Source organism: Miscanthus floridulus, chromosome 10, assembly GCF_019320115.1.
Source record: "Miscanthus floridulus cultivar M001 chromosome 10, ASM1932011v1, whole genome shotgun sequence".
Lineage (NCBI taxonomy): Eukaryota > Viridiplantae > Streptophyta > Magnoliopsida > Poales > Poaceae > Miscanthus > Miscanthus floridulus.
Window position 1 is genome coordinate 77,244,579 of NC_089589.1, and position 26,834 is coordinate 77,271,412.

General features: G+C 43.5%; 1 pseudogene; it reads right to left on the reverse strand.

Moving 5' to 3' along the window:
• LOC136488895 (dirigent protein 1-like) overlaps positions 1-26,514 on the reverse strand; it is a 42,766-nt pseudogene extending 16,252 nt beyond the window's left edge.
• Positions 26,515-26,834: the final 320 nt, after the last annotated feature.

The following is a 26,834-nucleotide window of genomic DNA, read 5'->3' on the forward strand; positions in this document are numbered from 1 at the left end:
TGCTTACTTTAGTGAAAAATTGCATGGCCCTGTTCTGAATTATTCCACGTATGATAAGGAATTGTATGCACTTGTCCATTCTTTAGAGACGTGGCGTAATTATTTGTGGCCTAAAGAATTTGTTATTCATTCTGATCATGAATCGCTTAAGTATCTTCGTTCTCAACACAATCTGAATCGTAGACATGCTAAATGGGTTGAATTTATTGAATCTTTTCCTTATATTATCAAACACAAGAAAGGGAAGGATAATGTGATAGCTGATGCTTTGTCTAGATGATATAACTTGCTGTCCTAACTTGATTGACGAATTTTTGGGCTTGAATCAACAAAAGAACAATATGCGCTTGATCCTGATTTTAAGGAAGTGTTGCTGAATTGTAGGGAGGGACATACATGGAATAAGTTTATGATCAATGATGGGTTTTTGTTTAGAGCTAACCACCTATGCATTCCAGTTGGCTCCATTCATCTTTTGTTGTTGCAGGAGGCACATGGAGACGGATTGATGGGACATTTTGGAGCGAAGAAGATGGAGGAGGTGCTGTCCAGACATTTCTTTTGGCCTCGGATGAGGCGAGATGTAGAATGGTACATGGCTTGGTGCACCACATGTCAAAATGCTAAGTCACGGTTGAACCCACATGGTTTGTATATGCCTCTTCCTGTTCCTTATACTCCTTGGGCTGATATATCTATGGATTTTGTGTTGGGTTTGCCAAGGACTAATAGGGGGAGGGATAGTATTTTTGTGGTGGTTGATCATTTTTCTAAGATGACACATTTTATTCCTTGTCATAAGAGCCACGATGTTGTTCATATTGCTGACCTTTTTTTCAAGAAATTGTTCGCTTGCATGGTATGCCTTCTACTATTATTTCAGATCACGATGCAAAATTCTTGAGTCATTTTTGGCGCACTTTGTGGAATAAATTGGGGACCAAGCTGCAGTTTTCTACAACATGTTGTCCCCAAACTGATGGGCAAACTGAGGTAGTGAATTGTAACACCCTAAATTTGCATTTTCTAAAAAATAGCCAAATTGATTTATTTAAGCAATTTTGGTGAGCATTGAAATATAGGAAATAAATAATTTTTTGTGAAAACTAAAATCAAATATAAGGTTAGCTACAAGTGATGCATACATGCTGTTGCATATTTATTTTGAGATGAATGGTTTTGATTCGAATTCCAAATGAGTTCAAAATCTAATTGAAATTTGTATATAAAATGCTTTTGGAAAATTTGTTTGGAAAAAGAAAAAGGAAAAATTCCTCTTTCCCTCTCTTCCTGGACTTTCGGCCCCATGGCCATTTCTTTCCCCGCGGCCCAGCACCGCAGCCCAGCCCCGCAGCCGCGCCAGCCCAGTCGCGCGCCTCGGCCGTTCGGCCCAGCAAGCCCCGCCGGCCCACTCGGCCGCCAACCGTTGCCGCGCGCCTGCGCCCGCGCCCAGCCGCTGACGCCCGGCCCCCGCCTGTCAGCTTCCCCACCTTCCTTCCGCAACCGCCGTCCCGGTCAAGCCGCGGCCGCAACCGCGCCCACGTCACGCGTCGTGGGAGTCCTCCCGTTGCCTCGGCCTCGTTAAAAGGCAGCCGAGCCCCCCCCTTGCGCGCCCCTGCTGCTCCGCTCCGTTTTCGCCTCGTCCCGGCCGAAACTGCCGCACGGAGGAGCCCCGCCGATCTCCGACCTCGCCGTCCGCGTCGCCGTCGTCTCCGAGCCGTCCCCACTTCTGTTTCTCGCCCGTGGTGAGCTCGCCGTGACCCCCTCTCTCTCCCCATGCGATTCATTTTGCGTTTCGTGATTTGTATCGCCCAATCCGCGAGCGCCGTGAGCTCTTGGCCTTCGGCCATGGCGGCCGCCGCTCCAACCTTCTCCTCCGGCCGTCGTGATGGCCTGGGCGAGTTCCCCTCCTCCCCAGCTTTCTCCCGGTGCCTCCGGATTTCCGAACCGTGGCCCCTAGCCCCGGAACCGCGCGCGCCAGTGAGCTTCACGCCGCCGGCCATGGAGTTGCCGCGGGCGTCACTGTTCTGGCCGGCCACTCCTTTCTTCTCTCTCCCCCAGTTCGTTTCCAGCCGTCCGTTCTCAGATCAACGATCGAGATTAGAAGATACCTCTTCGGGGGTCATTTTGCTTAAGAGACCCTGTAGTTTTCTAAGTTTTAACCCGCGGTCCAAAGCGTATTTCTCCGAATGCGCAAACCCGTTTAGAAAGCGTAAACTTCGCTGTTTAAGTCAAAAGTACGCTTTCAGTATTTACAGAAATGCCATTTGAACTGTTTCGCTTATAAAATTGTCGTTTTAGCTCCGAATTGATCCATTCAAATCGCGTTAGCTTCGTAATTCCATAACCTACATGTTAGAACCACTGTTAGTCAAGTTTGGAACTTTTTAATTTCCTGGTTAGATTTAATTTAATATATTGCTATAGGAAATCCCGTTTAAATCATAACTTACGCATTTTAGCTCCGTTTTTCGTGAACTTCGCGTTGACGTGATCGTAGAGAAACGTAGATTAGTTTTACAAACATTTTATTTTGATTTCAATACTGTTGGTGTATTGTTCTAATGTTAGGAGTGTTTGCTTTGCATGAATGCTTTTGGAATGTTGTATGTTGCCGTGTTGATCGCGTTCAGACGGTGAGGAAAACGTTGGAGACCAAGAACTCTTCGACGACCAGCAGGACCAGCACGAGTTTGTGAACCAAGGCAAGTATAACATGGGCCTTCCTTGATGTCCTATTTCACTTTAAGCAATTACTCATTTGCATGTGTCTAAATTTGATACCCGTAAGGACATCCTAGTGATTGTTATCCTGTTTCTTGTCTCCTATGGGTTAAATGCATATGGGTAGATTGCTAGTGCTCTAACTGAATATTGATATACTTATAGATGAATGATACTATGGAACAAAGTGAGTAACATGAATTATAACAACTGTTCCATAGGGCGAAAGTGCAAATGACCTTTGTTCATGTTGCTCCTGGCCCTCCATAAGGACTTATCTGTCGGCAAAAGCTGGGACTGACAGTGCAACCGGGAGAGTCATATGGCTCTGACTTTAGCTCAGTAATAGGACTTTTCCTAGCTGGTTAGAGGTTACCTTCTTGGCGCAAATGGGGCTTGCCACTTTGGGTATAGGGCTGCCTCTGTTCCTATGAGTATAGCCGCGATGGATTTGTGCCATAGGAAAGGGGGGTCCCTACATCTGCCTGCCAAGGAAACCTAGCGGCCCTAACTTGTTAGGGAAACCTATGAAATGGCTTCATAGTGTACCCTGCCCGTTCACCTTGGAAGTGACATGGGAGTAATTAACCCAGGCATATGGGGATCACGACCCACGGTGAATGTGCACCACCTCTGCAGAGGGTAACAAACTGTTATAACAGCCGTGCTCACGGTTACGAGCGGCCCGGAAAACTCACAGAATAACTGGATGCTTGATGATGGTTAATTAAGTTGTTCTATGATGAATTATGGCAAACTTGACCCCGTTATATGTTCTTATGGGAATTAATTGAGAGCTTAAGCATAACTTGATAATACTTGAGAATAAAAGTTTGACTTACTAAAAATGCTAACTGCAGTAAACCAGAGTCTATCCTTTTGAGCTTCATAACCCCATGTTAGCTTGCTAAGTACGGAATGTACTTACACTTGTTTATTTTCTTTACTTGGATAAAAATCCCGGATGGGTAACAGATGACAACGGGTATGAGGATTTCCCGGAGGATTATTAGGCTTGTGGTCAACCAGTTGACCTTCCCTGTGATGACGGCCGTGAGAGTTCATTCTATTTTTATTATTCCGCTGTGATGTATGAGACTAAGTTCGATTATAACTCTGATGTATGTGACACTGTGATGATACTATTGTAATTTGTCAGCTTGTGTGTGTGATTGAATCCTGGGCACACACGAGTTTAGTGCATTCAATTTTATCCTTAAAATTGGGTGTGACAAATTGGTATCAAAGCCGTGTTGACTGTAGGACGCAAGCCTAGTTAGAAAAAGGTCGTTTTAGCAGCTTTGCTCCTCTGGTTTCTTGCTTACTGACTTATCCTTGTTATTTTATTAAAACATTTATGCTTTCATACCTTAATCTATTATTTAAAATTGTTGATTCTAATTACATCTCACTTTAAATCTATAGATGTCTCATAATCCAAAGACTGCTCGACTCAGCACCGCCGGCTATCGTGCCATGTTCACCCCGCGTGTCCCACCAGCGGAGAGGGAGATTGTGATCATCTCCGACGACGAGGAGATGGTTACACCGACGCCTACACCTACTCCTACACCAGTCGCTGTGCCCATCTACCCCGTGGTAGCTACACCTGAGGAGTCGACGGCTACTTCCCCCACACCTGCACCCGCCCCAGCTGCCCCCGTGGAGGACGAGGAGATTGGCTGGAAGTGCAAGTACTACTTCAAGCCAGCTCCAGAGACAGCCTACTACCACACTCTTCTCACCCATGTGCTGGACGACTACTTCCCCGACTTGCACGCCTCCATCAGCTATCACTGCGCCGAGTACAAGCACCCACTGGAGGCTACCTTCTGGAAGGTAGAGCTGGTGGTCACCGCATGGAATGATATCATCAATGGACATGAGGTGGAGACTGTCCACAGTGCCCCTGCCAGGAGAGCCCATGCTTTGGATGGCATGGAGGATGCAGCACAGAATGCCTACATCCACTACCATGGTCGTCGCTTCGAGGCCATGAGGGAGGATCGCTTCAGGTTCCTTCCTCGAAATGATCACGAGGGTGTTTGGCAGGTTTTGGCTCCACCAGAGAATGACCCCACTTTGGAGGCAACGGTGCAGCATGTCCACGCTATGCAGGGAGTGGACGATGAGGTCAAAGGAGAACTACGTGCATCTCAGAGGGCGCAGAGACGTCTTCAGAAACAAGTGGATGAACTTCGAGCACAGCTGGGACAGCCTTCCATTTACAAGAAGAAGCGCCGTTCCTTCACCATGATTGACACCGCTCCATAGGTGTTAGGTGCCTTGATCTAGATTATCGTCGTTAGTTCGTGTCCTTATTTAGTCTTGTTGGTCTTGTGAACTTGGTTGATTAGATGTTTGATTTGTGAACTTGGTTGAGTTGGTATTTTGTTTGATTGCTGGAAGTTTGTGGGCATGTCCACAACTTCCTTAGATTGGAACTTTAAATTTTTAGAATGAAATCTTAATGCAGAAGTATCATTTTACCTTATCTCTGCTGTGCTGAATTCTGGAGCAGCCTGTGTTCTTTATCTGGTAACTCGAAATCTGGGATGATAAAAATTCTGAAATTTTTGTGGAGATAACTAGACCTCTGTATCTCCCAAGTGTCTTTGGAATCACGTCGATAGCTATTCAGGTTTGGGAGATCTAATTGGCACAAGTTGATGTTCCTGCGCTGTCTGGAACTCAGAACAGTTCGGATTAGCTCTATTTTTGACTATGTGTGAGTTCGAATCTGTAAAAATGGTCTAAATGAAAGTTGTAGCTGATATCCTAAGCTTTCTAACGAATCTTGGTGCACCTCTGTTGGATCTCTGAAACACGAGTTATAACAGTTTTACTGAACTGCCGAATTTGAGTCTTGCCCAGAAAAATTTCAGCATTGCTTCATATCTCTTGTAAGTTCTCTATAATTGGAAAAATCTCTAAATTTTGCACATTTGTTGGAAAACAGATGGCCGCAAGAGGAGGAAGAGGCAGAGGCCGTGGTCGTGGGCGTGATGCTCTTATGAATCCACCACCGCCACCTGTGACCATGGAGCAGATCTTGGGTATGCAAGCGCAGCTGATGCAAGCTATGATGCAGCATTTGGACAATGAACATGCAAGAGGTCCACCGCCTGTCCAGGTTAGAGATAAGCGTGGAGAGTTTATGAAAGGTCGTCCACCGGTGTTCACACATGCCACAGACCCTATGGAGGCCGATGACTGGTTGCGTGCTGTGGAGAAACAACTGAACATAGCACGATGCAATGACCTGGAGAAAGTGTTGTATGCTTCCGGGCAACTCCAAGGAGCTGCTCAGGATTGGTGGGAATCATTTCAGTTTGGACGTCCCAACAATGCTCCTGATATCACTTGGCAGGAATTTAAGGACAGTTTCCGATCATACCATATTCCTGATGGACTAGTGGAACTGAAGCAGGAAGAATTTAGATCTCTCAAGCAAGGATCAATGACTGTGGCGGAATATCGGGACAAGTTCGCACAACTATCTCGCTACGCTCCTAATGATGTGGCAGATGACAAGGATAAGCAACGCCGTTTCCTCAAGGGACTCTATGATGGACTGCAGCTCCAGCTGATGTCTAATACTTATCCTAACTTCCAGTCTTTGGTGAATCGCGCAATCGTGATTGATGATAAGCGCAAGGAGATGGAAGCTAAGAAGAGAAGGCTCCAAGGGCAAGCTTCTGGAAGCAACACTCGCCCGCGTGCTTATCCCCAGCAAGGTTTCCAGCAGAGGAATCAAGGACCAACTCATCAGGGAAACCGTGGTCAGTATCCTCAGCGGAACCAGTTCCAACAACGCCCCCAGTATCAGCAACAGTTTGGAAATCAGCGTCCCCCGCAACAGACTAGCAATCCTGCAACACGCCAGGGAGTGCCTAACAATGCTCCTGTGAAGAGTGGCGCACCCAACAATCCCAATGCATGTTACCGATGTGGAGAAGTAGGTCACTATGCTCATCAGTGTCCTAAGAAGCAGAACCAACAGGCCCCTCAGAACCAGGCCAACAATCAGAAGTTCAACGCCCGACCACCTCTCACAGCGAAGGTGAACTATGTGTCGTCTGATGCAGCTCAGGAGACGCCTGAGGTCATGTTGGGTACGTTCAGTGTCAACTCTATTTCTGCTACCGTACTTTTTGATTCTGGTGCTTCGCATTCTTTTATCTCCCAAGCTTTTGTTAGAATGCATAGCATACCTTTGTGTGCCATGAAAAACCCAATACTAGTGAATTCCCCGGGAGGTAGTATGCCCGCTTCTTATTGGAGCCCCTCAACTAGCATTTCCTTAAGGGGGGTAGACTTCAAGGTGAAGCCTATTGTTTTGAGAACGGCGGGAATTGACCTTATCCTGGGAATGGATTGGATGAAACAACACCGGGCAGTGATACAGTGTCAGGAGAAATCTGTGGTTGTGACATCACTCAAAGGGGATAGAATCTATGTAGAAGTAGTAGTGCAAGCTCAGCCTACAGCCACAGTGAATCAGCTAGATGGTGAAATCAATGAACAAGATCGTGTCGTGGAGGAATTTCCGGATGTCTTCCCCGATGACTTGCCAGGTATGCCACCTGACCGAGACATTGAATTCATTATTGAATTATTACCTGGAACTGCACCAATAGCTAAACGTCCGTATAGAATGGGAGTTAATGAATTAGAAGAGCTTAAGAAACAACTAAAAGAGTTGCAAGAAAAAGGTTTCATACGCCCCAGTTCTTCCCCGTGGGGGGCACCTGTGATCTTTGTGGATAAGAAGGATGGTAGTCAACGGATGTGTGTGGATTACCGCTCACTTAATGAGGTTACCATCAAGAATAAATACCCTTTGCCTAGGATAGATGATTTGTTTGATCAGTTGAGAGGAGCTCATGTGTTCTCCAAGATTGATCTCCGATCTGGTTATCATCAGCTTAAGATTCGGAACTCGGATATACCCAAGACAGCATTTACTACACGGTACGGATTATATGAGTACACCGTTATGTCTTTTGGATTGACCAATGCACCTGCATACTTCATGTATTTGATGAATAAGGTGTTCATGGAGTTTCTGGATAAATTTGTGGTAGTATTCATAGATGACATACTAATATTCTCCAAGACTGAAGAAGAACATGCGGAACACATAAGGATGGTTTTGCAAAAGCTTAGAGAACACAAGTTGTACGCTAAACGGAGCAAGTGTGAGTTTTGGTTAAAGGAAGTCTCTTTTCTAGGTCATGTTGTCTCCAACGGTGGAATAGCAGTGGATCCAGGCAAAGTGCAAGATGTACTGAATTGGAAACCACCAACTACTGTAAGTGAGATTCGAAGCTTTTTGGGATTGGCTGGTTATTACCGAAGGTTCATTGAAGGCTTTTCCAAGCTAGCCAAGCCTATGACAGCTTTGTTGGAAAAGAATGCTAAGTATGTATGGTCGGATAAATGCCAGGCAAACTTTGAAGAGCTAAAGAAGAGATTAACTACAGCTCCAGTATTAATTTTGCCCGATTTAAACAAGAACTTCTCTATATATTGTGATGCATCCCGTTTGGGTCTTGGATGTGTGCTTATGCAAGAAGGAAGAGTGGTTGCATATGCATCCAGACAACTAAGGAAACATGAGTTGAATTATCCTACTCATGACTTGGAATTAGCAGCTGTGGTTCATGCTTTGAAGATCTGGAGACATTATCTGATTGGACATAAGAGTGATATCTATACTGATCATAAAAGTTTGAAGTATATCTTCACCCAATCAGATCTGAATCTAAGACAACGTCGTTGGTTGGAATTGATCAAAGACTATGATTTGGAAGTGCATTATCACCCGGGAAAGGCAAACGTAGTAGCTGATGCACTTAGCAGGAAGAGCCATGCCAATGAAATTCAGACAACACCTATGTCAGCAGAGTTGTGTGCTGAAATGGAGTATCTCAACTTGAGCCTGGTCACTAATGCAATGGAATTGGAAATAGAGCCTACACTGGAACAGGAGATACGCAAAGGTCAATTGGAGGATGAAAAACTTAAAGAGATAGCAGAGAATGTAGTGCTTGGAAAGGCACCCGGATTCAGAATGGATGATAATGGAACTCTTTGGTTCGGGAAAAGGATATGTGTACCGGAAGTGAAAGCTATCCGTGATGCAATTCTGCAAGAGGCCCATGAGTCTGCTTATTCTATACATCCCGGAAGTACCAAGATGTACTTGGATCTCGAAGAAAAGTATTGGTGGTATGGTTTGAAGAGAGATGTGGCAGAATATGTGGCTTTGTGTGACACTTGCCAAAGAGTGAAAGCTGAGCATCAGAGACCTACAGGGTTACTACAACCAATGAAGATCCCTGAATGGAAATGGGAAGAAGTTGGCATGGATTTTATTGTAGGATTACCCCGCACTCAAAGAGGTTATGATTCAATATGGGTAATAGTGGATCGACTCACTAAGGTCGCTCACTTTTTACCAGTCAAGACCACTTATAATGGTGCAAGATTAGCAGAGTTATACATGGAACGAATAGTGTGCTTACATGGTGTTCCCAAGAAAATTGTGTCGGATAGAGGCACCCAATTTACATCGCAATTCTGGCATAAAGTACATAGATCTTTGGGAACAAAGTTGAATTTTAGTTCTGCTTACCACCCGCAAAGTGATGGACAGACTGAAAGGATCAACCAGATTTTGGAAGATATGTTGAGAGCCTGTGCACTTCAGTATGGTGATAGTTGGGATAAGAGTCTGCCTTACGCAGAGTTCTCATACAACAACAGTTATCAAAAGAGCCTCAAGATGGCACCTTTCGAGGCATTGTATGGACGTAAGTGTAGAACGCCTTTGTTCTGGAATCAGACTGGAGAAACTCAAGTGTTTGGTCCCGATGTTCTTAGAGACGCGGAAGAACAAGTGAGAATGATTAGAGACAATTTGAGAGTGGCTCAATCTCGATAGAAGAGTTATGCTGATACCCGCAGAAGAGAGCTGACTTTCGAGATTGGTGATTATGTGTATCTGAAAGTGTCACCAATGAGAAGTGTGAGAAGATTCAATATGAAAGGAAAGTTAGCCCCAAGGTATATAGGACCTTTTAAGATCCTAGAGAGACGTGGAGAAGTAGCTTATCAGTTGGAACTGCCTGAGAGCTTGCCCGGTGTGCACGACGTATTCCATGTTTCCCAGTTGAAAAAGTGTCTGAGGGTACCAGAAGAACAAATTCCTTTGGAGGAACTTGTTGTCAAGGAAGATCTTACTTATGAAGAGTATCCGATAAAGATTTTGGAAACTGCCGAAAGAGTTACGAGAAGCCGAACAGTAAAGATGTGCAAGGTGCAGTGGAATCGTTATACAGAGGATGAGGCTACTTGGGAAAGAGAAGAGGATCTGAGAAAGACCTATCCCCAACTGTTTGAGTAAGCAATCAACCGAATCTCGAGGACGAGATCCATCTTAAGGGGGGTAGAATTGTAACACCCTAAATTTGCATTTTCTAAAAAATAGCCAAATTGATTTATTTAAGCAATTTTGGTGAGCATTGAAATATAGGAAATAAATAATTTTTTGTGAAAACTAAAATCAAATATAAGGTTAGCTACAAGTGATGCATACATGCTGTTGCATATTTATTTTGAGATGAATGGTTTTGATTCGAATTCCAAATGAGTTCAAAATCTAATTGAAATTTGTATATAAAATGCTTTTGGAAAATTTGTTTGGAAAAAGAAAAAGGAAAAATTCCTCTTTCCCTCTCTTCCTGGACTTTCGGCCCCATGGCCATTTCTTTCCCCGCGGCCCAGCACCGCAGCCCAGCCCCGCAGCCGCACCAGCCCAGTCGCGCGCCTCGGCCGTTCGGCCCAGCAAGCCCCGCCGGCCCACTCGGCCGCCAACCGTTGCCGCGCGCCTGCGCCCGCGCCCAGCCGCTGACGCCCGGCCCCCGCCTGTCAGCTTCCCCACCTTCCTTCCGCAACCGCCGTCCCGGTCAAGCCGCGGCCGCAACCGCGCCCACGTCGCGCGTCGTGGGAGTCCTCCCGTTGCCTCGGCCTCGTTAAAAGGCAGCCGAGCCCCCCCCTTGCGCGCCCCTGCTGCTCCGCTCCGTTTTCGCCTCGTCCCGGCCGAAACTGCCGCACGGAGGAGCCCCGCCGATCTCCGACCTCGCCGTCCGCGTCGCCGTCGTCTCCGAGCCGTCCCCACTTCTGTTTCTCGCCCGTGGTGAGCTCGCCGTGACCCCCTCTCTCTCCCCATGCGATTCATTTTGCGTTTCGTGATTTGTATCGCCCAATCCGCGAGCGCCGTGAGCTCTTGGCCGTCGGCCATGGCGGCTGCCGCTCCAACCTTCTCCTCCGGCCGTCGTGATGGCCTAGGCGAGTTCCCCTCCTCCCCAGCTTTCTCCCGGTGCCTCCGGATTTCCGAACCGTGGCCCCTAGCCCCGGAACCGCGCGCGCCAGTGAGCTTCACGCCGCCGGCCATGGAGTTGCCGCCGGCGTCACTGTTCCGGCCGGCCACTCCTTTCTTCTCTCTCCCCCAGTTCGTTTCCAGCCATCCGTTCTCAGATCAACGATCGAGATTAGAAGATACCTCTTCGGGGGTCATTTTGCTTAAGAGACCCTGTAGTTTTCTAAGTTTTAACCCGCGGTCCAAAGCGTATTTCTCCGAATGCGCAAACCCGTTTAGAAAGCGTAAACTTCGCTGTTTAAGTCAAAAGTATGCTTTCAGTATTTACAGAAATGCCATTTGAACTGTTTCGCTTATAAAATTGTCGTTTTAGCTCCGAATTGATCCATTCAAATCGCGTTAGCTTCGTAATTCCATAACCTACATGTTAGAACCACTGTTAGTCAAGTTTGGAACTTTTTAATTTCCTGGTTAGATTTAATTTAATATATTGCTATAGGAAATCCCGTTTAAATCATAACTTACGCATTTTAGCTCCGTTTTTCGTGAACTTCGCGTTGACGTGATCGTAGAGAAACGTAGATTAGTTTTACAAACATTTTATTTTGATTTCAATACTGTTGGTGTATTGTTCTAATGTTAGGAGTGTTTGCTTTGCATGAATGCTTTTGGAATGTTGTATGTTGCCGTGTTGATCGCGTTCAGACGGTGAGGAAAACGTTGGAGACCAAGAACTCTTCGACGACCAGCAGGACCAGCACGAGTTTGTGAACCAAGGCAAGTATAACATGGGCCTTCCTTGATGTCCTATTTCACTTTAAGCAATTACTCATTTGCATGTGTCTAAATTTGATACCCGTAAGGACATCCTAGTGATTGTTATCCTGTTTCTTGTCTCCTATGGGTTAAATGCATATGGGTAGATTGCTAGTGCTCTAACTGAATATTGATATACTTATAGATGAATGATACTATGGAACAAAGTGAGTAACATGAATTATAACAACTGTTCCATAGGGCGAAAGTGCAAATGACCTTTGTTCATGTTGCTCCTGGCCCTCCATAAGGACTTATCTGTCGGCAAAAGCTGGGACTGACAGTGCAACCGGGAGAGTCATATGGCTCTGACTTTAGCTCAGTAATAGGACTTTTCCTAGCTGGTTAGAGGTTACCTTCTTGGCGCAAATGGGGCTTGCCACTTTGGGTATAGGGCTGCCTCTGTTCCTATGAGTATAGCCGCGATGGATTTGTGCCATAGGAAAGGGGGGTCCCTACATCTGCCTGCCAAGGAAACCTAGCGGCCCTAACTTGTTAGGGAAACCTATGAAATGGCTTCATAGTGTACCCTGCCCGTTCACCTTGGAAGTGACATGGGAGTAATTAACCCGGGCATATGGGGATCACGACTCGCGGTGAATGTGCACCACCTCTGCAGAGGGTAACAAACTGTTATAACAGCCGTGCTCACGGTTACGAGCGGCCCGGAAAACTCACAGAATAACTGGATGCTTGATGATGGTTAATTAAGTTGTTCTATGATGAATTATGGCAAACTTGACCCCGTTATATGTTCTTATGGGAATTAATTGGGAGCTTAAGCATAACTTGATAATACTTGAGAATAAAAGTTTGACTTACTAAAAATGCTAACTGCAGTAAACAAGAGTCTATCCTTTTGAGCTTCATAACCCCATGTTAGCTTGCTAAGTACGGAATGTACTTACACTTGTTTATTTTCTTTACTTGGATAAAAATCCCGGATGGGTAACAGATGACAACGGGTATGAGGATTTCCCGGAGGATTATTAGGCTTGTGGTCAACCAGTTGACCTTCCCTGTGATGACGGCCGTGAGAGTTCATTCTATTTTTATTATTCCGCTGTGATGTATGAGACTAAGTTCGATTATAACTCTGATGTATGTGACACTGTGATGATACTATTGTAATTTGTCAGCTTGTGTGTGTGATTGAATCCTGGGCACACACGAGTTTAGTGCATTCAATTTTATCCTTAAAATTGGGTGTGACTTGAATCGAACATTGTCCACCATGTTGAGAGCAATTTTGAAGCGCATTTTGAAGATATGGGAAGAGTGTTTACCGCATGTAGAGTTTGCATATAACAGGGTGGAATATTCCACCACCAAGGTAAGTCCTTTTCAGGTAGTGTATGGTTTTAACCCCCATGCTCCTATTGATCTTTTGCCTTTACCTACCACCGAGAGAACACATAGTGATGCTAGAGAGCGTGCTGATTTTATTCGTAAGTTACACGAAACAACTAAAGCAAATATTGAAAGAATGAATGAAAAATATAGAATTGCTGGTAGTAAAGGTAGAAAAGAAATTAAACTTCAACCGGGTGATTTGGTTTGGTTATATTTGAGAAAAGATAGATTTCCTGAGCTACGTAAGTCTAAATTAATACCAAGAGCAGTTGGTTCTTATAAGATAGTTGAGAAAATAAATGATAATGCCTACAAACTTGAGTTGCCACCCAAGTTTGGGGTTAGTCCCACTTTTAACATTGCAGATTTGAAACCTTATTTGGGAGAAGAAGAAGAAGAGCTTGAGTCGAGGACGACCCAGTTTCAAGAGGGGGAGGATGATGAGGACATCATTCCTTCAGATGCACCCGCTGATCCTCCAACCGTCATGCAAGGTCCAATGATCCGAGCTCAAATGCGTCAACTCAATTTAGAGGTGAGCTCGTTCTTAAGTGATCCTTTTCATACTTTTGAGAATAGACTACTACCTAATGATGTTATCTTTCTTAGGAACATTGGAGAGGGTCATAAGGGACTTAGAGGAAGAGTTGGAGGCGATGATGACCAGCAAAGATGTCCAACATAAACCGGAGGCCCGATCCGACATGATTTTGAGTCTGCCTCGGCCTCCAGGACTAGTCTGCCTTAAACTGGTAACCCAGGACGTATCTGGGCTCCGTTTTCAATGATCCACATATGGTTGGAAAGCTAATTTGATAAAGAAGCCAATCCTAGTGGTCTCACATCAAAAGCCTTTCATAATCAATAGGAATCATCAAAACAAGTCAACATCCAGAATCTGCTAGGGTGCTGCGACACCATCTTTTGGTCCGTTGGACCGTGTATCATGTTTGGGCCCATTAGGGGTCACATCTAGGGTAGGCGATGACCCTAAGACCTTTATAATCATACGTCACCGCTGTTATTAGGTTTTGAGTTTTGCTTAGATTAATCTATCAAGAACAGTTTTGCCATTCATTGGTTTGTGAGACCCCAACTTCGTGAGATTAATCATTCATCTGCAATTTGGTTGTTTTCTTTCTTATTCGTGCTTGTGTTCTTCGTTGCATAGGCATGGATTAGCCTTCTTGGCGAGGTCAACCAGATCCGTGTCTCGGTTGATAACTAGAGAAGTTGTGGTGCTAAGATTATATTGTTCAATCTTTCGATCTGAAGCTGGATCGGTGTGTCATTCTCTGCCACAACAATAGTTATCGGTACCTGATGGAAGATCGAGATCCCTGTTCCCATTATCCTTGAGTTGAAAGAATTCAGAGGACGATTCCGTATTGCGATTGGGGGCCTAGTAAGAGATAAATTGAACCCATCAATCCCTAACTAGAAAGAGGTACCAGAGAAGAAAAAGGATGAACTATAGGATAAGCAGCTGAAGCTCAATTTTAGATTTTCGGAGGGTAAGCAAGAACTGGTAAAAAAATGCTTTCAAGATCATGGGAGAGTCATTCCAATGTTGGAGGTCGGAGATCAATAAGAAGTATATCCAAAAGGGGTTAACTCCCTTCAACGAGTTTGACAATATAACTCCTAGTCAATGGGAGGAGCTCGTGACTCAGAAGACTTCACCGGAGGCATTGGAGCTCAGTGCCCGTAACACCGAGCTGATGAAGAGGAACAAACACCACCATCATCTAGGCCTCGGTGGCTACTGTGCCAAGGAAGAGTAGTTTAGGAAGATGGACGAAGAGGCCATAGCTTCTAGGAATATCGATATGAAGAATTTGAAGATACGCTCATAGAATTGGATATATGTGAGGAGTATAGAATCATCCGGCGGTAATCTTAAGTTTGATAAGCCGGAGACCCAAGAGGTAATATCAAGGATACTAAAATATGCTGAAGACAAGGAGAAGGGCACATTCAATCCTTCTAGAGAGAGGGACGAGCTTAGCCTTGGCTTGGGAAACAATGAGCACACAGGTCGCACTAGGGTGCTAGGGAAAAGAATGACCTAGAAGCATGGATTCGAAGAGGATAGGCACATGTACAAGAAACATGGCAGAGACTGGGAGGCTAATCTTGAGCTCCAAGTGAAGGCTCTAGTTGCGAAGGCGTTGGAGGAGCAAGGATTGTCTACGAAGCCACAGACATTAATGGCGTCGCTGGGAGAACTGGCATTAGTTGGCAGTCCTCTAGAAGTTCCTAGCAGCCAAGATTCCACTACAGCCACAACCCCCATCAATCGCATATGGGAACCAACTAGTTGCACCTTGGTGTTTCTCAGCGGCCAGCAGAACATTGTGATGGAGGTGGCAACGGGTGTGGCACATCCTCCTGGTGGCTTACACCATAATAATAAGATACTGTCGGACTACACTAGGGTCGAGGTGCATACCGTGAAGCCTGAGTTCATGTAGTGGAAGATAGACTACACAACTCCCGAGGGGCTAGTGTTACTCAGAGACGTAATGGAGCAGTTCATCCTCTGGCATAAACATGACATTATATTGACCGCTTCTTCGCCGCCTCCCCTCTCTCAAATTTGTTGCAAGTTGTTGAGGACGGGGAGCTATTTTCACCATCTCATGACCACCACATTCCTAAGATGCCACATTCTTTCCCGCCTCCTAGCGAGCATATGCCTAATAAGCCACAACCTTCTCCAGCCCGTACCGAGCAAGTGCATGATGAGATACCACAATCTTCTCAACAAGCGTAGCCGATACATGAACAACGAGTGCCTCCTGAAGAAGGTGATGCACAAGAAGATGAGGACGTGCCTGAATGGGAACTTCAAAAGAAGCATCCAATCACCATAAGGCCAATTTATGTTTCGATGAAAGATGTCTCGTCGGTGCACAAGTGGTATGCCCATGACCAGTTCAAGCTTGAGAACTAAGTTAAAAAAAGTCCCAACACGGGCTTCTGAGGAGGCCGTAACTAGCAAAGTCCACCAAATAGCAAAGAAGTATCCAAATGTTGATGCCATCAAATGGTCAAAGGATTGCCCAAAAACATATGAAAGAGGCAAGCCCTTCCTACCAAACCAAGACATCCAGTGCCTACCACTTGGAATGAGAAGGTTTCGTGATTGGTACTTGCGTGTTCTCCTAACGAGCATAGACCTCGTACAAGCATGCTTTCCCGCCGACATATTTGGAAGCCCAGCCGGGAAAATTATCTTTGACTTCAATGACATGTAGACATGCTTTCACCTCGGAGCAATGGAAATGAATCTAATTCGCACGTGGTGCCTATAAGTCCATGCCCTCCCAATATGATATGAATGTAATCTTTGGATTTTATTGTAACTAACCCACGCTGTGATTTTTAGAATGGAAGTGCACATTGTAAAACAAATGCCAAGTGTGAAAGCCGGGTATATAGACTCTCAAGCTATAGCACAAATAAATTTTAATTACCCTATACAGTGTAAACTGGATGCCAAAGAGCTAGCTGCTAGAAAGACCCTTCGGGAGAAAGAGGACATCCTTGCGAAGAAACTAAGGCAAGAGTCCCTTAAGGTTTCGGCATACATTGCCCTAGCTTTGAAAAATCTCCAACAACACTCTACTATATGGCTACCATACAACTTCGAGTAAGTTCAACTCCATACTTAGAGCTTTGTTCGATATATTTTATTCGATGCAAAAGAGCTTATCTAGTTCTATGATTAAATTTATGTAGCAAACACTGAATTTGTATAGGCGTCGATATCGGGAGAAGCATGGCATGGGTCTTTGATTCAATAGATAGGGACCAGGTGACATACAAAGACTTCATATCGATTCTCAAGATGTATACATATCTACAATCCTCATTAGCTTATATGTTTGTATACATACTTATAATGTTCACTTTTGGATACTAACAAGTTGCATTTGCTAAAATAATTCGGATAGGGCATTCAGGTTCTATGTCAATGAACATCATGGAAGGCATGATCTAGTAAGGAAGGAAAGTCTGGCTATAAAAACACTATGTGCGGTAAGTGTAACTTACTTTAGTACTCCATTATATGGCTTTCGAAAGCATTACTTAACATTTCATATGCAAAACACACAGTGCCCCTAGCAGAAGCCTAAGAGTGTACATTGTGGATACTATGTATGTTCTACGATGAGTAACACCGGTGCCTACAGGAGACCCCTTAAGGGTAAGTTTGAATCTCTTCACACGTAGTATAAAAACTTCGCACATGATATGAAATACTAAACCGAAACTTGTTCTCTTGTAGTGGAAAGAAGAGAAAGAGATGAAAAGAGACCCATACAAGGATGACCCACTCTTAGAGCTCGTCGGCGATCTTTGTAACTTTATATTGGACCAGATTGTACACGTCAAAGGCACCTACCATGACTGAGATTCTTACTTAGGTAGAAATCCTCAGTACCAACACCTTCGTGAGACTGAAAGGCTAGCTCTAGGCCGTTGATAAAAATGTGTATGTAATTTGACATTGGTCTTACCTTGTGGGACGGTTTGAACTTGTGGAACGAATTAGACTTGCGAATTATGTCTATTTAATGATGGATTGTATATATTCTTGTGAATTAGACTTGTAATGGTAGTTTATATAATGCTCTTGTGCTTGTGGTCAGATTTGAATTATATTATATATATATATATATATATATATATATATGTTTGGATCAAATTTGAATTGTAAATTTAATTTTTTTTGCTGAAAAATATACTATATGGGCGGTTCTAAACTGAACTGCCCCTACAAATCGATTTTGTAGAGGCGGCTGGTGTTACCAGCCACACCTTCAAATCAATTTGTAGGGGCGGCTGATAATACCTGCCGCCTCAACAAATCGATTTGTGAAAGCGGTCTGAGAACCGTCCTTACAAATATATGATTTACAGAGACGGTGTGGTAGGAGTGGCTAGCCGAGCCATACCTATAAAGCCTCATCAGTCACCTCTAGAAATCTTTTCTGTAGTAGTGAGAAGGACAAATGGGCTTTCTATTTGAACCGTGGAACGCAGCATGTGCTTATATAATTCGTCGGTCAACGACACGAGTGAGAGGCTGCGCGTCCCTGTTGGAATTGATTTTTAGGACTCCCGATCTGAGGGTTTTATTTAGTTTTCGATTAGACCAAGAAGGCTATAACAATACAATACAAGTATGAGCCTACCGAAACATTAATAAGAAGCCCGAAAGCCCATAGAAATATGATACGCACAAATAAATGGCAGAAGCGAAAATTTAAACGGTTTCTGGATGATATATAACCCAGAATTTGATAATATCAGCGTGAACATTGAGTCCTATTCTTCCATTGGTTCCAAAGAAGTTTGGCCGTCAGTTCCAATAAGAACACGCCTCGATTCATTTCTCACATAATAACCAAAAAAATTCCCAGTTCGGAGTGAGTGTAAACGCTACTGTGAAGTCCGGCCAGTATACTTCGTCGTCAGCGTACCGGTCCTTTTTCATTGGAAGAACAACTCTGCTGGGAGCCAAAGAACTCTAGTGGTCCTTTTTTCGTCGGCATACCAGCGTACTCAGTCCGAGACCGTGGGCTGCAGGTTTACCTCTTCCAGTGTCTCCTAGAGGTCGACGTATTCGCAAAGGACTTGCATGGTGGGTGCTCCGGTAATGTCACGGACCCAACGCCGCTTGAACATGGCGTCCTTGACCGTCTACTCCGTTGATTAATTTATGTTTGTTACTCCCTCCGTTTCAAATTATAACTCGTTTTGACTTTTTTAGTTCATCCACTTTAACTTTTTTTATTCATCCAATACATAGCAAAATGGATGAACCAAAAAGTTAAAGCGAGTTATAATTTGAAACGGAGGAAGTATATAATAATAAGGCGTGCACACAGACGTATTCCAAGACCCAAAGCGTACAAATCTCTAACCAAGTTTTAGGGCCCGTTTGGTATGGCTTCAGATTCTTGCAGAAACGTTTCGGATACAGATTCTTTGAAGAAACGTTTTTTTGGTGAATTGGAATCACTTTATGAAGTCATTTGGCTGGCAATCCAGATTCTGATTAAAAAAATTATTTAAATAAAAATATGTTCAAAAAATTCTAAACTTTTTTTGTGGTTGGAGAACAACTTAAAATAAAAAACATTTTAACTTGTTGCACTAAAAAATAATTAAATGAAAAAATGATCCAAAAAGTAAGAAGCAATAAGATGAGAATATGAGTGAAACTAGCCTCCAGCCGTTTCGCATGTGTATGTAGAAACGGTGAAATGTTTCAGTTTCGAACCACTCGTTGAAAATACCCTTTAAAGTGATTCTGCTGATTCTCTTCAGAAACTGAAACGTTTCTCACATCCAAACCGGTATATGTATATCAAATAAGGGAAAAATGAAAGGCTAAAGTCTAGGCGTGCGTGGAAACCGGAGCAAGTGAAATGACATCATATATTCTGAAAGTTGAGAGTTTGTCGTCGGTGGTCGACATTAATTGCAGTGTGCAACCGAGCCTGTTGTATTTGGGACCACGTAAATTATCCTTATAATATATAAAGTCATCCAAAATATTTCGATGTACCGCGTTGAGGGAAAAAAGCATCGTTTCTATCAGCCTGTGCGGATCCCGTGGCCGTCCACGCTGCTCACCAAATTGTCGTTGCACGTTTCCTGCTGAAGGAAAATGTCGTTGCACGTTTCCTGCTGACCGAAACCCACGCCCGCCCGTAAGAGCAAGTCAATAATAGAGCAAGTACTTAGCTATAAGTCACATTAGAAGAGCTACGCTATAGTACAATAGTTAGTCTCCTATTTATATACAAACTTTTTTATTACTTGATGTTTTCATTCTCTTTTCTATTACTCTTCACATACATCTCTATTGGAACCCACTACTACCTATATGTTTTCGTGCCCAACTTGTTGTATGCATGAGAGCCAAGTTCTCTTATCTCTTCTCCCTTCTCTCATCTACATCAACAAAAATGCTGATTAGCTTGGCTATAAGACTATTGTTGTGCTTTCTCTAACTCCTGCTACTCGTTCTTTCTGCCTCGTCCCGCCCAAGCTAGATCTCACTCCCTCTCTCGCTCCGTTCATCTAGCTTCATACTTATGGAATCTCCAACTGTTCTCTATGAACTTTAGGCTTCATGCTCTATCACCCAGATACACACAAGTTTACTATAGTCTGTATACTTTATATATACTCTTAAAATGCCAAAAAGTACTCCCTCTCCCCTTTCCCCGACTCCCTTTCTGTTTACACCAAAATTTGGGAAGAACACAGGAACTCGAAGCTTCCAAGATTGTGTCAATCAAGAAATCGATTGCACAAGGATCGATATCAGCTGATTCAGATGTGGCACTGGAATCGGCTCTCTTCGAATGACGTCAATAGATAACGACAATGAGCTACGGTTGGCGTCGAGAAATATATGTCGGACTCTACAAAAAGAAAAAGATTACGGTAAGTTATCTTAAGTTAGGAATGTTTTCTTTTATACCAAAGATTGTAATGAGTCGTACTTGAATATGATTCATGCTTAGGCTCCGGGTATAAATATTGAACCCCGGCTATTGTGAAAAGGACATCAATACAAATTACTTTTTTCGGCTTTACGCCAACCCTTAGGAGTAGGAGTAGTGTAGATCTCGGCGAGTTCTTCAAAAAGCAGGGCTGCATCGGTCCGGCCGATCTCTGGCTTGTCTGTAAGTACTGTCATGGCTTATACTTCCATTTGTAAGGCTGCATCGGTTAAGTTCGACCTCCACTGTGAACTCTAGTATAAGCTACTTATCGATCCTTATCTAGTTCAAGTACGGCTGCATCGGTTAAGTTCGACCTCCACTGCTCGAATTCAATCAAGGTCAAGTTATCAGCTCTGCCTAAGGGTGGCATCATTCGGGTAGATTTATTAAGTTACCGATCATGCTGATGTTCCTATTGTTATTAGTTTTCAACAACATCAACCTGCCCGGTCGAGATCAATCTAGATTAGCCTCATATCCTTTTAGTTCATCGTTCGCTTTGTTACAATACGATGTTTCTTACTTTGAGCGATGTGTTATGTTTCATCGGCTGTTCTACTTCGATCTTGATCGTGCATAGTACGTGGTTATGGCATGTCTTATCTTGAGGAGGTTTACTGACTAGTTAAATCTGGTCTATAGTTCGCTATTATGGTTGTAACGATTCGATCGATCCCCACTGATGGCACTTTAGATCAGAGGATGCTAGTTGGTAGATTTATTTTCGATCAGGCGTGACCTTGACTATTTGCTATGCCTGCATCAGCTAAAAAGCCGATTGCCTGCACTTTGACACCTACATTGTGTTTCCATGATTCTATTAAATGTGAATAGATCTGTTTACTTTGAAGGTTTGATTTGTTGTCTTTATCACGGCTACCATCGATCCGGTCGAACCCTACTGTTAGAGATAGCAGGTTAAGTCTGATGAGTTCATAGATTTATCCATATTAAATAGTCGATTGTTTACATGTTGTAGTCCATTTTCTACCTGAATAGGCTATTTCAGCCGATCCGCTTAAGCTTTCACACATATAGCATGTCTTTCAGAAAGCCTGTCAATGTATACATGGTTTTACGGATTCTTCGGTTTTAGTTTGTTATTATCATCAAAGTTGCCATCGACCCGGTCAAACCTCACTGTTGATGGTAACAGATTAAATTCAAAGCGTTTGTAGATCCATTTGTACTAAACAATCGAGTTGTTCGCATGTTATATCCTTTCTCGTTAGATTCATCGGCTCAATGCCTTACACTGGTAATACCTACCTAGCTGATGATTTTACTTATATCTACGTGCATTGTACTTGTCAACATAAAATCAATCATAACCCACGATCTTTATTGTCTGCAACAACCGTTTTCTTCGCGTATCGATCGTTTAGTCGATTTTTTCTGTCTGGCTGCTCCCGAAGCGGCACACTTGGAACTGTCTGGGCAAAACTGGCATATTCCACCTTAAATTACTGATAAAGTTTCTGTCCTTGTCAATTGCAGGTCAAATTGACTGGCACGCCTCGAGAGAAATTCATAGGATCGGCTAGCCCTACGTTGAAGCCAAGTGGATCTCCAGCCTTGCTCCATCAAGCAGATCCTTCCGTCTTGCTGTGTGCTAGGCGCATCGACATGTTTTTGCGTCGACAGATGTTGTGGCACGCCCGGTGGGACCCCACAATCGTCGTGGCGATTTACAACAACCATGACATTCTTATGGTGCCTTATGAAGACCTACCTGATGAGGATAAAGATGTCATCAGCAAAGCTATAAATGAATTTTAGAATAAGTGTTTGTTGTTCTACACCAAGACACATGACAATAAAATTATTCAGAAATATCCACTACCAAGAGTTATGTTGCATGGGCAGTCAGACACAGACGAAGTTGAAGACAGGAGTTTCTTCGGAGAGGCTGTAAACAAATCTGTTCATGATGCCATATTGAACCATAATACAGTTTTCTTGAATACATTCCATAACACCAGAAAGAGGTGTTTTATGAATATTCAATTGATCAAGAGGTGTTTTATGGATATTCAATTGATCAGGTTGGACCGGTTTACTACAATATTCCACATCCATCAACTCAGGGGACTAAACAAGCCGGTACTAGCCTTTAAGAAGAAGCATCAGATGGTAATGATGATGTCTAGGTAGTTCAGAACTCATCTGAGCAAGTTCAAGGTGCTACTACTAATCAGACGCAGTATAATCCTAGATGATCAGTGCAACTTATGCAACAGCCGATGGGGCAAGTTTAGAATCAAATGGTCAATTTTGGCACATCTGGCCAGATACCGTTGTCGGCTCAAAAAATAGCGCCATCAGTCCAAAGGATTCGTAAAGATACATATCCTAGCATCTATAACTAGAGACTTCAAGCAGCAAACCAGAAAAGGACCCAACAGATAGAGATTCCACAAGGATATCATTATGGCACAGATTACAATACCCTTCACATGATTCCAAATCTGGGGTATCAAGGTACCCAAATTTTTAATCCACAGATGGGTCAGCAATTGCAGAGAAATCCAAATTCAAATGCTGATGAGTTGTTGCTTAGAGTGATTGAGATGATAAAGAATCAGTTCGGTTTGAAGCCAAAAGGGCAAACCTTCTCATACAAATGCCCATATCCAGAATGGTATGATTTGGTCGCTCTTCCTACAAATTACAGGCTCCCGGAGTTTGCTAAGTTCACTGGCCAGGATAGCACGAGTATAATAGAACATGTCAGTCAGTATCTTACACAGTTGGGCGAAGCATCCATTGAAGAGGCCCATCGAGTTTGTTTTTTCTCCTTGTCCCTGTCAGGACCAACCTTCACTTGGTTTTTATCGCTGCCAGTTAACTCCATTGCCAATTGGGTTGACCTAGAGAAGAAGTTTCATACATATTTTTACACTGGGATAAGAAAAAAGAAAATTATCGATTTGATGACTATAAGGTAGAGAACTAATGAATCGGGCACCAAGTTTTTTCAGAGATTCCGAGTGACTAGGAATTTGTGCTTCTCATTGAACTTGACCGATGATCAGCTAGCTGTTTTGGCCGTTCAAGGAATGTTGCCAATGTGGAGAGAGAAACTGCTCGGGCAAGAGTCTGACAATTTAGGTCAGTTGGCTCAATGAGTGGCAGCACTCAATAGCCAATTTAAGAATATGCGCCGAGATACCCGATTCCAGAAGAGTGCTGCAATTGCCAAAACATATAATCCTATTCAGTCGATGATGGCTATGAAGATAATGAAGAAGAAGAGGTTGCCATGGCTGAATGGAATTAGGCTAAGAAGATAGTAATGGTACCAAATCCTTGGGGAAAAGGAGTTGAAGAGAGCTATGATTTTGATGTCACAAAATCGAACAAGCTCTTTGATTTCTTACTTGAGAAGGAACAGATTAAGTTGCCCGACAATCATGTTATGTTGTCTCCTGATTAGTTAAAGAATAAGAAGTTCTGCAAATTTCACAACACCACCTCTTATTCTACTAATGAGTGCAGAGTTTTCCGGCAACATATACAGAGGGCTATTCAACAAGGAAAACTCAAATTTGATACACCTTGAAAGATGAAAGTTGATGATAATCCTTTCCCAAGAGATTAGAATATGGTTGATGCTAGATTGCTCAAAGGGAAGACTAAAGTACTAACATCAACTAGGGCCAAAGAAGTCAGAACCATCGACCCAAAGATGCAAATATCGGCTGATGAATATAGAGAGATTAAAAGGCATCATGACCAATAGAAGAGCCGATATGAGCAAGGAGAGACGTCAAGGGATGGGGCAATAAGGCCGCGTGTCACATCTCGAATTTTGTTGAATAAATGGTAGCAACAAAAGGAAAACAATTATCAGCGTTGGTTAGAAGAGAAACGATACCAGCGCCAACAAGAGAAAGAGAGGCATAGAAGAAAGCAAGCTGAATCATATTAGAATTGTCCTTTCTTTAGACATTGTTAGAATGAAGGTTTGAAATTGCCTACTAGAAATAATTGCCTAGAGTGCAGTGAGCAATATTGGGAGTTTAGGCAATCTCAAACCAACTGCCGATCTATCTATGCTTGAGATGAGTACCATCATAATATGGATCGGTGCTTAAAAAATAGAAGTGTTCATGATTGGCTTGAAAAACGTGTTGTTGATCAAAATTGGGTTGATCAAGAAGAAGATAATGAAGAAAAATATGTTTGGTAGGAAGGACAATGGTGTCCAGGAGGTTTGACAAAAAGCTAGAAAAGAAGGGTGCAACGCTTAAGGAACAGAGAGCTAGAATAGGCTCAGGCATCTGGTAGACCTCAAGTGTGGCGTGCTAAACAAATAGCCAATAGAGGGCAACCTCGGCTAATATTCAAATGGCTTTTCTATTGCCGTCAGAATTTAGAGCTCCAGCAGACCAAAAAGTTTATTTAAATTTTGATGAATCAGAGTATGACAAGATAGTTGCCAAGCTGGCAGTTGTACATCAAGCTATATTCGATAAGCCAACGAAGCATCGGCGCTTGACGGCTTTATATGTGAAAGGTTTTCTCAATGGAAAGCCGATGAGCAAAATGTTGGTGGATGGAGGTGCTTTTGTTAATCTTATGTCTTATACTACTTTTCACAAGCTTGGCAAGGGACCAGAGGATTTGATTTAGCCTGACATGATGTTTAAGGATTTTAGAGGTAATGCGTCTAAGACCAGGGGGGCAATGAACGTCGAATTGACAATCGGAAGTAAGACTTTGCTCACCACATTCTTTGTCATTGATGGAAAAGGTTCATACAGTCTACTCCTTGGTCGTGATTGGATTCATGCAAATTGTTGTGTACCATCAACCATGCATCGATGTTTGATTCAGTGGCATGGAGATGATGTTGAGCTGGTTCGCGCTGATGAATCTGTGAGTATCGCAACAGCCGATCTAGTATATTGAGAGCTAGAAGACTTTGAGTGTTCTGGTAAGCTATGGGAAGGAGGCTTCATTAGGATCAGTGATGAAAGCCAACAACTGATCCAAGCAATCAACTCTAAGAGTTTGTTTTAATAGATAATCTAATGGATGGCACAAGTAGTAAGCTAGGACATGGCTTCGCGTTGGCCGGTGGATTAAAGGAGATAGACATTGGTCCTAGAGATAGGCCTCGACCAACATTTGTGAGCGCTAAATTGAATCCTAAGTACAAGCCAGAGTTGATAGATTTATTAAAGGAAATTTAAAGATTGTTCTGCTTAATGAGATGCCTGGCCTAGATCGGTCGATTGTTTAATCTTTGGTCTGAGGAGTTATGGTGCAACCTGTCAAGAATCGATTGATGAAAAATGTTTGAAGGAATGTTATCCTAGCATTTGGATCAACACTTGATAGCTGATTTGTTCAGTCATCGGTTCTAATAGCTGGTACCAGAAGGATATCACCTCTAGTTCAAAATTAACCTAAAAGGGGGGAAAGCCGATACATGATATATCGCCTATAGAACAAAAAAATAGACACAAAAGCAATCATGATATATACAAAGACATTGCAGAAGTGCCTTGAGATACAATCATGGAAAAAATAGAGACTTTATTGATTAGTTTGCCCTAAATACAAACTAATCAAAACATTGTTTATCACATCCTGAGCGGATGTGATGTCCATGATGGCCTCCGCTGCATCGACGAATTCCTTGATCAACTCCTCGTGCTCCTTAGGGCCGTCACCCATCAGGAAGCCAGTCTCCATGGTGTGGAGCTCATACCTGGTCTAGACCTGTGCCATGGCCAGCGCCACCGACACGCCATGACGGATGCCATGAAGGGAGATCTCCTAGACACGGGCCGAGACGTCGTGGAGGCGGGCGTTGATGAGGGGGCCCCAGGCTTTGACGGCCGCTGTAGCCACATTCGCTGCTAGTTGGAGGGACTCCAACTGCACCATTAGGGCTAGCGATTATAGAAACAAAAGTGCTATCAAGATAAAGACAGTGGAAATCAAAGTAAAGGTATTCTTGGAATCCATCTTACCCGCCACCATGGCGTCGGACTCGGCCAGCCATGCCCGAG